The sequence below is a fragment of the Lissotriton helveticus genome, chromosome 1_2 (assembly GCF_964261635.1).
Source record: "Lissotriton helveticus chromosome 1_2, aLisHel1.1, whole genome shotgun sequence".
Taxonomy (NCBI): Eukaryota; Metazoa; Chordata; class Amphibia; order Caudata; family Salamandridae; genus Lissotriton; species Lissotriton helveticus.
The window spans coordinates 88,656,484-88,673,423 of record NC_136058.1 but is presented as its reverse complement, the minus strand read 5'-3'; the positions used below and the strand labels follow the sequence as shown (position 1 = coordinate 88,673,423).

General features: G+C 44.0%; 1 protein-coding gene across 1 annotated transcript in view; it reads left to right on the top strand.

Annotated features, from left to right (window-relative positions):
• LEPR (leptin receptor) overlaps nt 1-16,940 on the top strand; it is a 589,765-nt gene that overhangs the window by 297,657 nt on the left and 275,168 nt on the right. The window lies entirely within an intron of this gene.

The following is a 16,940-nucleotide window of genomic DNA, read 5'->3' as shown; positions in this document are numbered from 1 at the left end:
CGCACAGGTCGCGCCGGGAATGCTGCACCTCCGCCTTCAACCCCCATTGTGTATTCTAGGGATGAACTTTTAAGCGTGGATCCTCTCTCCTCATCGAGTTATCAGTCCCATACTATCGGCACCACTCCTGAGAGTCTGTCCTGTGGGCTGCTTAACGTCAGATCCCTTAGTAAACATTATGTTGAAATTGGATCATTGATAGAGTCATATGACTTAGATATGCTCTGCATGACAGAGACATGGACTATGCCAGGTAGCATGGTAGAACTGGGTCTGGCTTGCCCTTCGGGCTATAAAATCATACATAAACCCCGATTAAAGAAAAGGGGGGGGCTTGGCCTTATCTATAAAGAGGGCTTAGACCTCTCCCAGTTAGAAATAAGAGAAATACCAGGATGTGAGACAATGGGTTTCTCTTTAAAGGGACAAGGAGGTGTCCTTTACTCTGGGTTGCTGTGCTACAGACCCCCAGCCAACGCCTTATCGGTCATACCTGAGTTGGTAGACCTGATTTACGAGCTCGCCAACTCACACACTAGGTTGTTGGTTCTGGGAGACTTTAATCTGTGGCCAGGAGGATCGACTGACTCAGCTTATAAAGAGCTGGCTCAGTCATGCTGCAATATTTATCTGCAGCAGCTGATCACTTCCCCAACTCACTTAAAGGGTCACGTCTTGGATCTGATCCCAGCAGATGCCAATCGGGTATCGATACGGGACATTGTCCCCCAATGCTGGACGGATCATTCACTGATTTTGTTTTCCCTGTCAGTACCAGCCAATTCGTTAAAATGTGGTAGGACCGACGTTGCCTCAAAGCTGGGTAGACAATGGTCACGACTCCTAAAACAATCGAGTTTGCCAACCCTGCTGCCTGATGGTTTTTCCATGGGCAACAGTGTGGAGGATAGCTATGTAAACTTTAGTGAGCACATCTCCAAATCTTTGGATGAACTGATTCCAGTGCGGAAAATTAGAGATAGGGCTAGATTGGCTATGCCTTGATTCACTAAAGAACTCTTTCAGTCGAAACTCCAGTGCAAACGAGCAGAACGTACTTGGAGGAGACACTATCTTGCTTCTGATAGAGTTCTTTATAAGCAGGTATTACAGAACTATAAAACTCAGATAAAACATGCCAAAGCTACTTTCCTGGAAGAAACCCTAATGACTGCGGCAAATAAATCTCAGGCCTTGTTTAGGGTTGTCAGGGAATTATCGCACCCAGCATGCGCCTCCAAGGACATTCCAGCCTCCCAGCTGCTTTGCAACTCTCTGGCAAAAGCCTTTGAGGACAAGATTACTCTTATCTTGAGTAATCTAGGGTCGTCATCTGTGATGTCCACCCATGCTACGCCTAATCTGGCAGGAGGGACTATCTCAGACATCCAGTTGGAGTTGATGGCTGGGAGGGCCCAACTGACTAGTTTTCCTCTTCCGTCCTTTGAGGATTTCTGCACAGTGGTGAATGGGATCTCGTCGGGCTCCCCTCTCGACCCACTGCCATCCAAATACTGGAAACTTTTTCAAGAAGAGCTTTTCCCCCCTCTTCATGCCATCTGCTGCCAATCTTTCAGTACAGCTCAAGTTCCAGACTGTTGGAAGTTGGCTGTGGTTTCGCCTCTTTTAAAAAAGGATACACTGGACCCGACCTGCCCAGCAAACTATAGGCCTATCTCCTTGCTTCCTCTACCAATCAAGATCTTGGAAAAACTGGCGACAAAACATCTGTCCAGTTTTTTAGAGACTAGCACCTGCTTGGACGAGGCTCAGTTTTGCTTCAGACCAGCCCATGGCACTGAGTCTGCATTGGTGACCGCTTTGGATGACCTTCGTTCGCGTGTCGACTCTGGTCGAGCAGCTTTTTTGGTGCTGCTCGACATGTCGGCCGTGTTCGACACGGTCAACCATGCCATCCTGATCAGGAGACTTGAGGAGGTTGGGGTAGCTGGCCGAGCCCTGGACTGGGTGGCCTCCTACCTTAGTAATAGACATCAAGTGGTATCCTTACCGCCCTACCGCTCGGACATCAGGCAGGTAGGCCAGGGCGTACCGCAAGGGTCGGCCATCAGCCCTATTTTATTCAATCTATACCTCCGTCCCCTGGTCAGTCTAATTAAGACCTTTAGCATTGCGGTCATCAATTACGCGGATGACACGCAACTTATCTTCTCGTTTGAGGGTAGGGATGCGGTGTCTCAGGAGACCAATCACCGCTGTATGTTAGCGACGTCAGAATGGCTGAGTCTCAACTCATTGCAATTCAATAGCTCTAAAACCGAGGTATTACACTGCTCCTCAGACTGTATCCCTCATCCTTTGCCATCGGAGTTTTGGCCCCCTTCCGTTCAGGGTTCAGGGGTAGCGGCAGTTTCCACTCGGAATCTGGGAGTGCTGTTTGAATCCAATCTGCAGCTTGACGCATTTGTCAATAAAACCGTGGCAACGTGCATGCTGCTGCTCCGAACACTGCGGAAGATTCTATCCTTTCTTCCGGCCCATGCCCGACCAGAGGTAGTGCGTAGTATCATCTTAAGCAGGCTTGATTACTGCAACGCGCTACTTCTGGGGGCACCAGCTGCCCTAGTGGGTAAGCTGCAACGAGTGCAGAATATGGCGGCTAAGTTGGCTCTTTCCAGACGGCGCTCTGATTCATCTTCCTTAGCACTCCTGGATCTCCACTGGCTGCCTATCTCCCGGCGCATTGATTTTAAGGCTTTATGTATCGTTTTCAGGGCCCTTCATGGCCAGGGACCCTCCTCTTTACAGAGGATGTTCTCCTGGTATGTCCCCACTAGATCTCTTCGTTCCTCCTTGGCATGCCTGGTGGTAATTCCTAAAATCCTAAGGACGCGGATGGGGGGGCGTTCCTTTAGGTTCACTGCTGCCAAGTTATGGAATGGTTTACCCCTACCCTTGAGAGCCACTGAAGATCTCCCTTCCTTTAAAAAAAGTTTAAAAACCTACCTCTTCCCCAGATCGGTGTAAAGTCTTAAGGCAGTATAAAGTTGAGTATGGCAGACCAAGTCAAGCGCCAGGATACCCTAAGGGTGACAGTATAGCGCTATATAAATACGTCATACAATACAATACAATACAAGTCTAAGTGGGACCAGGGGGGTGCTTGGTGGTAAAGCTACCAGCTGCCTGAGAAACCTATTCTCTGCTACTGTAATCCCCGGCGCAGACTTGAAACCCCAAAGCTCGGCCCCGTAAGTCACTGCCCCTCGTGCTCTTAGTTTGTAAATTTCCAGAGGGGGGCCAAGCGGCTTGAAGGCAGATTTATTCAGTAGTTTCACAATGCCCCCTGCTATCTGGGTCAGCTTGAGTTGTGATCTTACTTGATGGTGTGTCAGGCCGAGATAGTCAAAGGTATGCACCCTGTCAAGGCGTACTCCCTCAATGGCAGGGTTTGGACGTGTTTTGGCAGGTGGATTAAAAATCATAAATTTAGTTTTGGTGGTGTTGATTTCAAGTCCACGCTCCTTACAAAAAGAAACAAAACCGTCCGGGACTCGCTGGATACCCATCGGTGTTTTTGAGCAGGGTATCGTCCGCGAACATGATCGCCGGAATCCTAGCACCCGCAAGCTTCGGGGCATCGGTATCCACAACGGACGCCAGATGCTCAATTACCCCGTTGACATAGAGGCAGAACAGGGTCGGTGCCAAGACACAACCCTGTCTAACCGCCCGGCCAACGGGGAATCGAGCTGTTAGGGACCCGGCACTGCCACTTCTGACCTGGGCATAATTTCCTGCATGGAGGCGAATCAGGATATTTAAAAGTGGGGTTGGGATCCCTAGTTCACCCAACACAGTCCACAGCTTTCGACGAGGAACTAGGTCGAAAGCTGCGCGTAGATCTACAAAGACTGTGTAAAGTGCGCCCCCACCGGCCTTCACAACCTTCCAAAAAATCATATTAAGACGGAAAATTTGGTCTGTTGTAGAAACATTCCTTCGAAAGCCGGCTTGGTAAGGGCTCAAGATAGAATGTTCCTCTGTCCAGTCTAAAATACGATTTAAGATTAACCTAGCAAAACGTTTTTGGGGCACATCGATAAGGCTAATTGGCCTGTAATTGGCCGGGAGCAGAGGCGATCCCTTCTTAAAGATAGGGACAATCTCTGCCCCCAGCCAAGTATCAGGCACCGACATGCCTCCCCATATGGCATTAAAAATAAATGCTAGATAAGGTGCCCAGACCCGTGGTTCATGTTTAAGAAGGTCCCCAGGGACTCTGTCCAGACCCGGAGCCTTCCCAGAAGGTAGGCTCACAATCGCCATTTCCACCTCCCCAACAGAGAATTCACTCCCTTCAGAACCATCATGTAGAGTTGACACTGATGCCTGCCACTCAGGGATATCACAGTCCTTGTCTCCCTGATATAACTTCCCAAAGTGATCCTCCCAAACCTCAGCGGCAATGTTGGGTGCCACGGCCGCCACGGGATCAACTGATCCTGTGTTTACAATTTGCCAGAAGTTGCGGGGGTCTTTCACTGCCAGCGATTGAAACAGTTTCACCCAGTGATCGACCTCCCACTCTTTCTTTGCATGGTGGATCAGATATCGGTAGGCTGACCTTTTTTATTTAATTTGGTCCCTGCTTCTGTTCTGCTTCAAGGCATGAATAAGTTCGGTTTTCGCCCTCCTACACGCCTGGTTAAACCAGGAGGGTTTTCTGCCTGGCCTGGTCCCGCTTCCCACCGGATTAAAGATCCCTGCAAGGCTAGCTGTCAAAGCCTGATATAGCACACCCAGTTCGTCGAGCAGGGAAGGGGAAGTGCCCCTAGTAAGCAGAGCACTGGCTGCTTCTAATGCCTCAGCTACGTGACCGTAGATCTCTGACAACAGGTCTGGGCGAGTCACCACTTTGTCCCACCTGATCCATCTCCTATTGCTCGACAATGTTGCTCTATTGACCAGCCCACTCTCACGCCAAGGTGTAGGGATGAGAATAGCAGGGGAGTGGAGGAATAAGATCAGAGCGTTGTGGTCGCTGTCACCTCGGTCCTCCACCCTAAACTCCTTCACCTTAGGACATGCCTTGGTCTCAACAAAAATGTAGTTCAGGCGCGACTCTTTTATTGTAGGTGCACCTGGCTGGGATATCCGGAGATACCCGACCATTGCACGCCCTGATAGAGTGGGCTAGGGTTAGGGAGAGCAATTGAACATTCAAAGGGGACCAGGATTTTGGTGATGAGCCCACCACCTGTGGGATTTTCCAATACTGGTCCTCTTCCAGTATCTGACCACCTAACTGGTCCACCAGGGGCTCAAAATGTGAATTGAAATCGCCACCTATGACAATCATTGCACCCTGCGGGACCTTGTCTAAGTACCTGGAAAGCTCGTCAATTGTTTTTGACTCTGCCGCAATATTCACCGGTCTAGAATAGACATTAATGATAACCAATTTAGACATATTAGGCCATTCCAAAAGAGTACTTTGTATGTCATCTTAGTTGGTGGTCAATGCCTTAGCAGTACAGCCTAAGTCAACTTTCAACCAAGTTGTTAGACCCCCGGAAGGCCTTCCCCTCCCTCCCCACTTTGCAGGAACAAAAAAGGAGACAAAACCAGAACGGAATTCCTCCTCTCTTGCCCAGGTTTCCTGGAAGAGGCAGATGGCATTGTCATCGATGAATGAACCCCAGTATGGGCATGCCGATTTATTTGTTAGCCCGGCGATGTTCCATGACAGAATTTGAAGTGTCGATCTGTCTGTACAATCCCCTGGGGTCGGCCATGGTGGGTCCTCAGTAAAGCATGTGGTTACCCTCGGGAGTGGATTGTTAATTGAGGGCCCATACAAGGAATCCTGAACCCCCATTAGATCTTCAGCTATGAGGGTGGGCTCAGACAAGTCGCTTTGCTGAATAGCGAGAACACCATTGCACGGCAAACTCCCCACACTACACTGCATTTGAAGTCAATCTACCTGATCCAGGATGGAATACCTATTCTCATGTAAAAAAGGCAGTTAGCGGCACAGGGGCAACAAAATGAGATGGCCCTGGTTCGCCATACCCTCTTGGGCATGCCTTCCTGGTCCAGCCATCCTCCCTCTCTCTGCCCGCTACTTCACTCTTTGGCGGGTAGAAGTATGCCAAGGGTCGAGTCTGGACAGAGATATTCCCTACATGCCCCACCCAGTTGTAGATATAAGAGACAATACCCTCATCCCTAAAGTTAACCAAGACACAATCCCCAGTTATATTCTTTACAGTGGGTCCCACCCATGGGACCCTTCTAACCATCACTATTTCAGCTGGTAAATGTGGTGGAAGGGGCCTGTGTATATTTAACCAGTTGATAACTTTGTTCCTTAGGGAAAGAAACGTCTCAGGTGAGGCCCCAGTATACTCCAGGACACCAGTAAGTACCACTACCAGAGGAGCAGCCGCAGGCGGTAAATTAACAATCTGACTCCATTTCAGGTTAGTACCCTCAGTTGTAGGCCCAGCCTTTCTGTGGTTGCTCACAACCTTAGTCCTAGCGGAGATAGGCCTATCTACACCAACCGCTACTGGGGGGGCATTTGGTTTATCCATACTACCGCCGGAGTTGGGCGTGGCATCTATAGCCACTGCTGGAACCACGCTAGGGGTAGTTGGTTTGTCACTATTTGGAGCATGGTTGGCGACCCTAGGTGCCATTGTCCCTTGCATAGTGTTTCCTTTAGGCCTATTAGTACAAGTGGCTGAGCTAAAGTTTTTCAGCAACTCCCCGGATGTCTTTTCCAACTTTTTTAGAGTGGATTCGATAAAACTAAGTCTATCCAATAGGGGTTTCAGGAGGGTTTTGAGCATGTTACCCAGGGCCAACAGAGAATCACCTCCTCCCTCCCGTGGTAGATCACCAAAACTAAATGTTGTGGGTTGCGTTAGCGAATATGACTCCGGTACTAGGGCAGTATGATTCTGGATTACAGTGTTGGATTCCCTATTGTCTTGCAAATCTGGGGGGAGATTTACTTCTGCTCTGATGTCTAATTTAGCCTTTTTCCCCCCCTTCGCCTGTGTGGGCCGCTTCCTTTTTTGAATAGCACCTTCCCTTATGCCCCGCGATTGAGAATTCGTAGTGGCCACCCTATCACTTGGGACCACAGTAGAGACACTGGGGATAGTGGGAGGATGGAGTATCTCTGGGATAGGAGACAGTGAGACTCTAGCCCCCCACCCCCGGGCAACTCTCAAGATCCTGCAGTACGGCACTGATAGCTTGGTCAATACTCTCCAAAATCTCGTCTGCAGAACCCCCTCCTTGTCAGGCGTCCTAGCACTAGCTATCAGTCCAAGTGATGATCTTCTAGCGCTATCTATACCCAGAGATAGGCGTTTCTCCACCACATTCAGTTCATTGTCCAATATCGAACTGGCCCTAATTAAGAAGTTGTCCAGAGTACCTGCAACCGCAGTGCTGGAAGCAGTGGCTTTGCTTCTCGTCTCACGAGTCGCCATGTCCTCGTCGGAATCAGCGTCTCGTGTCCACAGGTGAATAGTCCTTAGCAATCCTGGGAACAGTTAACGCCAAGGGAGGTGGCCCGGTCCAGTCTTGCTCGGTCTGCAACGGGCTAGAACGGGCCCGCCCTTGGCCCGGGCTTAGCCCGGCGTACACCCGCGCGCGTCCCGCGTGCATGGACAGAGTGATGTTTAAGTACGATCCAGGAGTTTGGGGCGGGAAGAGGACCAGCTGCGGCTGATTAGCACCGCACTGCAGGCTGGTCCTCGCAGTCCCGCAGATAGTCCAGGGGTCAAACTCTCCCTCTTGCAGCAGGCTCCTCCTTGCACCACAAAGAGCGAGCGGCCCCGCAGCGGGGGCCGCGAGAAGTTGGCAAAAACTGCAGGGAAGGTCTGCAGTGTCCAGCAAACCCCAGCAATTCTACGATGTCTCCTTCTGGGCAATGAAGACAGGCAACACCAGGTAGGCGAACTCGGCAGGAAGATTTAAGCAGCACCGGAGGTCGGGGCGGGAAGAGGACCAGCTGCGGCTGATTAGCGCCGCACTGCAGGCTGGTCCTCGCAGTCCCGCAGATAGTCCAGGGGTCAAACTCTCCCTCTTGCAGCAGGCTCCTCCTTGCACCACAAAGAGCGAGCGGCTCCCGCGCAGCGGGGGCCGCGAGAAGTTGCAGGGAAGGTCCCTTATTGGATCTGCATGAAACCTTAGATTCCTCCTTTTAACTTAAGGTGTTAACATACTGCCAAATTTCATGCAGACTCATAAAAGAGCTCCAAGTTAATAGCACATAAAATCGTTTTTGCGCCCGCCCCTTTCAACTTTTTTTCCTCTTAAAATATCTGCACAAAACCTGTCACACCCATAGAGTTCCAAAAATGCCAAATGTCTGCCAATTTTCATGTGTATTCTAATGAGCTCATAGTTGTTAAAAAATTAACACTTTTATTGACAGCTTTTTAAATGCCCACCCCCAATGACTACTCAGAAATTTGGAAATACTAGGAGTAAGGAAAAGATGCTAAGTATCTGCCAAATGTAGGTCAAATTCATCTTTAAACGTAATTTCGATTTACACTGAAATAAGCAAAGTCACTTCTTTGGCGAAGGTCTAAATTGAAGTATAATTCTGTTGAACCATTTTTTCTATATTGAGGAGCAAAGAATCCAATAGGATGTAAAATAAGGAATATCACTTTTGGGACCCCCAGATGTTTTTGACTCCAGCGTGATGAATCTACACAAAACCTACCAAAAGGTATTCAACTTTCATAGACTTTTTTTGGAACGTTTCATGCTGATTTGTTGAACGTCACTAACGTCGTGAGGAAACCAAAACATGCACTTCCAATGGAAAATCTGACCATAACATTTTTTCTGTGCTATCAGCTTTAACCACGTTTCTTTACTCCAGCACTGTGCTTGTGCGTGCTATATATAGAATAATCCAAGAAATTACAATGATCATGGTATCACCCCTCTGTGGGCGCCCACTTCATTATCTTCTACCTTTACCACATTGCTTATTAAAGCTTCTTCTGTTCACTCTCTTTTATAAATTAAGGTCTTCAATACATGATAAACTAACTAATTTACTTATTTAATTAGATGCATGGAAGTGATTTTCATTTAAAGCAGAATACATCATGGTGTTGAACTGGTTTCAGATTCCTACACTTGCACATCAATGTAGGTTGCTCTCAGTGGGTTGGAGCAAAGCAGTCATTGCATAGCTGATAAAATAAATTAGCTTGAAAAGCCACGCAATTGACTGTAAGCCATGCACTTCTCATTCGTCTATTGGACATGTCTTTTATAATGTAAATAGCTCATATGTAATCTGTGAAAAGCAGTGATTCTATTCCACAACAAAATAGTTGCCTTTGGCAATGCTTTTCTTGATTGTTTTTAAGTACTGCGACCCCCCGAGTGTGTTACTCTGACTCCAAACATCTGTGTCACCCATTCCGTAATGTCCTCCAAAAATGAATGTCGTTCTTTGTTGATCTTTCCTGTTAGTTCCTCCTTTTTTATTTCAGTGCCTTTCTTCTTCCTCATAATGGAATTCTCTATGACATATTACACTAATCTCTGCTCACTGCCAATTTCGGACCTCTCCAGAAAACAGTCCTGGGCATCAAAATTATTGTGGCCCCCATAAGTGAAAACAAGTGGCTCAAGTTTTCAAATTGGGGCAGTATTGAACTTGTAGAGACACACTGCTTAAGTATTTTAGATGGTTTGGAAGACTTCATGCATTTGAGCTTGCCGCAGGCAATGTCAGGGAAATCTTTATAAAAAAGTGGCCCATCAGACCATAAAACAGGCCCTCAAAACAGTAAAAAAAACTGGCCCGCGAACAAACCTGTCAAACTAGCCTCTCGGGCACTGCCTGATTGCTCTATAACAAAAACCAAAAACAAGCACCAGTATTGCCAATAACTTGGGAATGGGGGCCTGAACGTGACCACTCAACCTACTCAAATAATCAGTAAGTCTTCGGACAACTCTTTTAGTCCAGAATAAATCAATTATTTTTAATTATCAATTTTTTATCAAAACATCTTTAGAAAATATTCACATATTCATAGACAGAAATAATTACACTCCACATTTATTCACCACAACACTTCTAACATTTGGTACCACATTCAACCATGCATCCACATCATAACACACATGAAAAAACAATTAGCATCACTTTGAACATAACATATTTGAAAGAATTAATTCAAAAATACACAACACAGGAAATCAGATCAAACGTTAAGCAATTATTTGTGTTTTCAAGAAAATGTCCTAGTGTTGTACAAAAAGGTCTACGCGTTTCGAAAACCCTTTTCTTCAAGGGAATTCTCTTCAGGACCACGTAGCTCAAGGTGCTTGTTCTCTTTTAAATCAAGGATTATCTATCCACTTTTACCGCTTGTGTCAACTGGAGTGTGAATTTTATTTTCCTTTGTTCTGGCGTGTGAATGGATTCCGCCGAGAAAATGTATCACCGGAGAAATGTGTCCGGGTGGTGAGTTCCTCCCCGTTCTTTTTCTGTTTTTTGCCGTAAGAAGCAGTCTTCATGTCCTGTCTTCGTATCTCTCCATATCTCCGTTCATGGAAGACTCATTGCTCTATAAGCCAGTCCGACCCTGCTCCATTTCTATGTCGTGCATTCATCCTCACCTTCTTCTTCACATTTTGAGGAAGATGTGTGGTTTGGTTGAACAGGAGCTAGTCTATAAGATAGTGTGACTTCTGTCCTCCTAAAATCACAGATCCCCCACCACTTTTAGAGGCCATTTGGCACACCAGTAAAGGCCTCCACCTAACCAGTGGCCTGGCGTGCCACCATCCGAAATATGAATGAGCCCCTTTCTTATCTCCTGGTACAAGCAGCTTGCTAACCCCAATCTTTAAAAGCAAGAATGCTCCTTCATGTTGCTTTTAAATATATTTTCATTACTTGGTTTGTGGCTGTAAAAGGAACATAATGCAAGAGTTAAAAGTGACACATCATGTAGAAATTGAGTAAAGGCTTCCGGGACAAAGATTGCATTGCATACCGATGGTGCCTAGACCATGCATTATTTATAATACCAAAGTAGGAAAAGATGCTTGTTTTTATGAGTGCATGTGGGATTTGGAAAGCAAGAACCATGCTACAGATCTCTCCATGCGGGAGGGACCTATGCTGGTGATGTGCGCAGCACACGTAATAAAGAGTGAGAGTGTGTATTTGCCATTGTAGAGTAGTGGCTTATAAGAACACAGGACTGCTCTGTAAGCATGGGAAAGATAGCAGGGAAGGTGATCAGGTGGGTGACAATAAGAAAATGGGGGAATAGCAGTGAGTCCGTTACTGGGGGCTGCATTTCTGGGGTCTGCCACTGATACACATACAGTGTGATGAGATGCTGCTTGGAGATGTAGGGTTTGAGTCCTTTCCTCAAGAGGAGGGGGCAGGGGGGCTTGGTGGACTTCAGCTAATGGTCAATACACTCAGGTTTTAGCAAAATAATACAATAAAAAGGAGGTCAAGATATCATTTTAATAGCAGCTGAAACTCAATGAGATCAAAATTTAGACAAATGCTCTTAATTATTATTACATTAATGAAACTTACTCCATGCAAAGTGTCCACAGTTTCAATTTGTTCACTCAGAATCGTGGCTTTTATGGCAGCAAACCTTCACCCCTCTTTGATCACAAGAGCAAAATTAAAAGTGTTATTGAAAAAACATTTAAGGCATTGGTTACCAAGAGAAATGGTATGCCTTATGACTGACTTGTGCCTGTAAGTAATAGAAGAAACATAGGTTTAAAACCTAGAGGATGCAAAAAACCGTCACACATCAGTAAAGTAACAGAGCGTATGTTTGGTGTATGTGCATAGATTATTTACTCTTCAGTTTTCTTTTTTGTTTTGACTCCTTTTTCCTAGGGTTGTGCCTAGGGAGTAGCTAGGGAAAAACCGTACACATGTGGCACAAACCCACTAAAGTGGATCTGTTTTGAAATTTTAAAAGCATACACAAAGGTGTTTCCCTTATTTTCTGCACATGCAAATACTACAGGTAAGTCCAGGCTTAACCGCTACAGAAAGTAAGTGACAGCACATCATCACCCCATTTTGCTAGTGGGGGTGGAAGGAAAAAGGGGATGTTAGGAAAAATATTTCCATGAGAGAGAGGAAAGGATTTCCAAAGATAATTTGAAAAAATGTCAAATTACATAACCCTATCTTGTTTTAATTTACTAATGCAGGATATGAAATTTTTGGGAGAGTTTTCCATGGTCCTCTTGGTTTCTTCTTTTAACTCCATTTATCTCAAACTTTTCAGACACCAAAAACCTATCATTTTAACATCTCCCTTTTATTATTTGCTTACTTTTTGAAACCATTTTTAATATAGATACAAGGAGAACTTAATCATAATATAGGATTGTACAGGAAAGCACAACAAAATATGCAAATAAAACACTGTAACAATAAGACAAAGTAGAAGGAAAAACCATGACAAAGGTTATTTGGATAAGAATGTAAATAGAAAATAAAATAGTAAGTTACACAAATAAATATTAATGTTAAGAAGACCTAAGAGAGACTTATGAACGAAGGCTATTGAAAGGGAGTACTTTGAACATATAAATATGAACCTCAGATCTATGTAAGGCATAATACTTTGAATGCATCTCTCAGTTGAGCAACCCTAGTACACCCAGTGGTGACTCCTCTGCTAAGGCAGAGGAGCTTCCCCACACTGCTTTTAAGCAGTGTAACTGAAGGAAAAATAAAATGATAAGAACTCAGGACAGGGGAGGAGTAGTTCAAATTGCCCACTCCAAGTGCGCATGGCGCTTTGGTCAGCCCCGTCGGGCCTTCCAAACAGTCTTGCGCACTTTGCATGTTCTCCACACAGGCTGCATTACAGCCTGGGTGGAGAACATACCCAGGCCCCCAGTCCCCATCTGAGTCCTGAACCACGGTGCTCAGGCCAATCACAACGCTGCATTTTAGCATTGTGATTGGTCAGGGGAGTCTGGGTGCTTCCTGCTTCATATTCCAGCTCATGGAGGAGAGATGAAGAGACGTGGCGATAAGGTAAGTTTGACATTTTTTACATTTCCCTTCCACCTCACCCCCACCCCCTGCCCCGATCTATGTCGGCCACCACTGAGTACACCAATATAGTAACAAACAACTGGGAGCGTGTGACAAGTGGCTCACACTCCTCTTCAGCCACGTCAGTATTCTGTCTGATGGTGGCTACAATGCTCGATCATTTGGAAGCCATCTGTTGTTCCTACTGCATCCATCAAGATGCCTGTAGTCTAAGGGTCTTCTTCATTGCCACTATAGTCTCTTTACTTTTCCTTAGCTCCTGATATGCCTGCTGAATATATCAATAAAGGAGTGCAGGATATACTTTATTTGCATGTATGTTCTATATAGACTTGCAAGAAATTCAGACTGTTATACTACCAAAATGTGGAGTCCTAAAATTAGTGCAACAAAAATATTATGAAGGTAAGTATATATAGGTAAGCATAGGTTTAGTACATGTAATTTGACATATGTACCTTTATGATAAATATGTCTTCACAATAAGTAGCATAAAACATTTGTGCTTGTTATTCTGACATGCATTCCTGGAGTTGCCGGGCGCATATTGTTTCATGTGAAACAGTGTCTATTTACATTTAGAGCCACTCTAAAACGTGATGTATGAGTTGTTGGGTGGCACATTTCTCTGACAAGGAGACAGAGTAAATTACTGCGTTACCCTGATGGAGGTGCTGTCTGCCAAATTTGGAAATGACCGCCAAGCTGGCAGTCATTTCTAAAGCATTCTAAAGCTTTTTAAAGTTTGGTGCACAGCTCCATCATCATGACAGAGCTGTGCATCGTACTTATTTCTTTTTATTTAAAAAAAATCCTGAAGCTGGATTTTCTATTTAAATATATAAAAAAGATAATGCTCCCCTCACCATGGGAGTCCTTTCCCATGGCGAGAAGAGCGTTTCGCAGTTTTCAGCTCCCCTTGCCGCCAGGGTTTTCCTGGTGTGACAGGCAGTGAGAACTGACCTCTAATTCCACCCATCAAAATAAGTTGGGTGAAATTAGAGATCTGTCTCCGATGTCCCTTATTCTGTGTGGCCATCGGAAGGGGTTAATCATGATGGAGGCAGAGTAGTGTTCATCAAGAATAAACCTAAGGTCCACCCACATTTAAATTTGGCGGGTGGACAACAGTCTTAGCGGTATGGATACTGTTTCCATTGCAACAGAGTATCCATACCACCAAGATTTAAATCATGCCTCTAATCATTTAACTGCCGTGCTATGTTGTTTATGTATTTGTGGATTGTTGCCTCAATCTCTGTTTCCAGTGAGGGAAGCTCTCTCCATTTGGTGTTCATTACAAGCATGCTGCCTTATATTTGTACACTGGGACCGACTGTGCATTGGTGAATTCACCCATTCATTAAACAGGGACATTACATTTTCAGTGACTGTTGTCAATTTAAAAAAATTTCTCCTTCATGAAAAAAGGTTGTACGACTTTTCTAATTCATAAATCTTTGAGAGCCTGACTGGTTTCTCAAAAGTCTGATTCAATGACATTTTATTTTATTGGATTACAAGACAGATTGTCAGTTGATCAAAAACACCTCTATTGCACAGCTCCAATGCCGATAAAAAGGGGCAGGAAATGAGTGAAACAGTTTGACGTTAAAGGGTTTATATCAGTATAATTTCACAGAATCACTTGCCCAGTAAGAATAAATTATACCTCCCACGCAGTTGCATAAGGTCACCCAAGGTTCACAGATGTATTTCATTTGTAAGACAGAACAGCATGTCTCGTCCTGCTCTGCATCATCCAAGTACATGGTTTACTTGCACATTACTCATTGGAAATGTCAGGGCATTTTAAATAGAAAAAAGTGCAGATTGCAGTTTCCAGATTCTGGGGATGGGGGTACGTCAAATTCTTCTAAGATGTCCAATGTGGACAGAACGAGGCCATTCCCTATTGTTTCAGTGTATGTAGTATCGCATGGGTGAATACATGGGTTCTTCTTGTGGGTAGCCTATATATTTGCATTGGAACACTAGAAACATATCATTTGAAGGTAGCTCTAAATGTAAAGCGGTTTCCAGATAGCTGGTTGCCAAGTTGCCTTCAGAGGAGCAATGGGGACTTCTTTGAAGGCATTGTAAGTTTGCTGAGCAGCCACCTTGGGCCATGCGGCCACTCAGCAAACATTTTTGTTGTTCAAAAACAACCTCCTGGAATGGGAGTCTAATAAAAACAAACTAGTAATGACCCTGACAATCTTGGAGCCAATGTGGACCCCATTGATGGACCATGATGCTCTGTTCACCTCTAAATACAGCGGACAAACTGTCCATTTGGTGGACAGGGGCTCCATCACGTTTGTTGTGGAGTACTCTGTCCGCCAGTCTCTAAATGACCCCCCAAAGGACTGAGATATCCTAACCACATAAGCTGACCATATAGGACTGTTTTCCCACTAAAGTTAAATTAAATGTACTGAAAGATAAATAACCTCATTAGATTTGGAAAATGTACTCTTAGCCCCCTAGACCTCAATTTATCCCAATGCAAAATTACATCCATTTGGTAGGAAAGATTAGTGAATAATATGGTCAATTTAAGTCTTCTAATTTTCTGACCACAAAGAACACCAGTGTCTCATGATGTACTCTATCTACTGTGTGCAATTAACTTTTATTTCAAATGGTGGTTCTTAATTAGGAGATTTTCTTTTTGCTTTTATTACTATAATAGGTAAGGTTATTGTGAAGAGGCAGTGATTAAAAGCCTGGAGAAAGAACTGAAGGAAAGCAATGTGTGAAAAGGATTGTTGCAGAGGATATGTTCCTCACACGTGCCAATTAAAGGTTTCGATGTAATACATGGACTACATATATGTAAAGAAACAGGTGCACACAACTTGAATGTGATGTTATTGACTGAAAAAGTAACATAACTTTTTTAAAATTTGCAATACTTTGATGTCTTTGTGCTGCACTATAATAGTTCAAACATAGCAGCTTAGACTTTATATGAGCGGAACTGCTTTCTGGTAAACTCAATGCTAACTCCCCAATTCAGAAAAATCTATTAGTTAATACTAACTATAGCAAATTCCATATAATAATGTTCCTGTTTATCTCTTTTGTACTTCCGTTAGCTTGCATAAACCGCAAAGAATCTATGCGAAAGCACTGTCCCATTCTATTAAATTGAATAAAAATTAAAAAAAGCAACAAAACTGATGAAGAAATAAATGGGCTATTACTGTTTGCTTAAAGGACTTATTTACATATATAATCTCATACCTCCTTAAAACAAATTGGAGAACTGTCAAATCGTTGTTGGATTTCTATGCTTCTCATTCATCTCCAGGGTTCCATGTTTAAATGTCGATAACAAAAATATAGTTAACAAAAATATAGATGTAAAAATATCGATTACAAAAATATCGACTCCCTATACTTAAACAGGTAAGTACAATATTATTGATTAAAAAATATAGATGTAAAAAATATTGACTTAAAAATATAACATAACTTAAATTAAATAATTAAATATTATTAATATTATTAACAAAATTAATTAAATTACATTTATATTTCAACTAATTATAACAAATAAACTTAATTTAATAAATATAAACACAAAAAACGTGTACATATACATATATTTACTTAAATACCTGAACTAGAAACATAATTCTATAATTTTACCATAAACATCACACCATTGTCAGAAGTAATACCATCAGGAAAACCTTCCCTTCTGAAACATTCTTGGATAAAAGGCAACATTTCAACAGTGTTAGCTTTCGATATCCACTTCAGTTCCTCCCATTTAGAGAAATAATCAATGCGTACTAAAATATACAACTTCCCTTCTTCAATGCCTTCAAAAGGTTCCAACAAATCC